The 1097-nt window shown below is 46.5% G+C and overlaps 1 protein-coding gene across 1 annotated transcript in view; it reads left to right on the top strand.

Moving 5' to 3' along the window:
• The first annotated feature begins 6 nt into the window (after window positions 1-6).
• The window catches only part of HELLS (helicase, lymphoid specific), a 20542-nt gene continuing 19451 nt past the window's right edge, over window positions 7-1097 (top strand). Inside the window, exon 1 of the mRNA XM_010714411.3 lies at window positions 7-16. The gene's annotated coding sequence lies outside the window, so the exon portion shown is untranslated. The remainder of the gene's footprint in view (window positions 17-1097) is intronic.

Raw genomic sequence — 1097 nt, 5'->3', positions numbered from 1 at the left:
GCAGATGCTGGAGAAGGTGAGGGGGGGGGAGGCTGGGCGGCTGCCGGGCACGGGGGGGTTCGTGCCGCTGCCGGGAGTGTGCTGGCACCGATATTGGTCGTGGCACTGGTCTGAGTGCTCTGCTCGGCTCTTGCCTTCGGGAAATGCGTTCTAAAGAGCTTCGCATCCCCATCTCGCGTGGCATAGCCATTCCTGTGTTGCGTTTTCCCCTTGCTGTGTCTGTTTTCAAAGGCTGATATTAAGGCTGCTCGGGGCAGCATGTTGGAGCAGAGGAGATTGCTCGTGTTGTTAATCCCTGGCATACGTGCATCTTGGGGGGCAGCTGATGTTCTTCAGCTTCTGGGTTTTTGGAGGTTTCTTTGTTGCTTTTGTGGACCCCTTGCCAGGTGAGTTGCGCAGCAAAGGAGTCACTTGTTCTTTCTGTGGGCTGATGGTAAAATACTGCTATGTAAGTATATGAGAATGTAGCGTGATGAAAAGCGAGCATCATGCATTTGGCCTAGTCAGTATAATGGGTATAAAACCCAGCTTTGTTGTTGGTTTGGGTGGAGTCAAAGGACAAGGAATGCCTATTCTGGAGAAAATCATAAGAGTTTGTTGTTACTTGTCGTCTTTGGGTTTTCTGTTTTTCCCTTGAAGTTGGTCAAGGGAAGCATCCGTCCAAGGAAGTAATTAGCGGGAATAAACAATTGAACTCCTGCAAAAAAATGAGTGTTAGCAATTCACTGAACGAAATAGCTTAGCTTCACTTATGCTATCTTTTGGCTTTGCCATCAAGGATCGGTACTCCTGGGCTCAGGTACCTTCGTTTGAAGGAGAGCAGAAGCAAATAAAGATTTTACAGAGAATCACAGGAAAGCTATCTAACCTCCAAATGACACGTGGAAATGGATCTTCCTCTCGTTAAAGAGCAGAGTGATAGCTACTTTGTGATTTGGAGTACCGTTTTTGGAAAATTAAAGGCAACATTTGTACCAGAGCTTTTTTTGTCTTGCAGTTTTCCCTATCAGTCAGCTAATATCTGTAAATAGACTACTCGTTAGTCCATTTAGTTCCAGAAAATTCCCTTGTTTTGATGTCCTACTGTGCCCTACCTC

Source organism: Meleagris gallopavo, chromosome 8, assembly GCF_000146605.3.
Source record: "Meleagris gallopavo isolate NT-WF06-2002-E0010 breed Aviagen turkey brand Nicholas breeding stock chromosome 8, Turkey_5.1, whole genome shotgun sequence".
Lineage (NCBI taxonomy): Eukaryota > Metazoa > Chordata > Aves > Galliformes > Phasianidae > Meleagris > Meleagris gallopavo.
The sequence above is the reverse complement of the archived record's forward strand: the minus strand, read 5'-3'. Positions and strand labels throughout refer to the sequence as shown.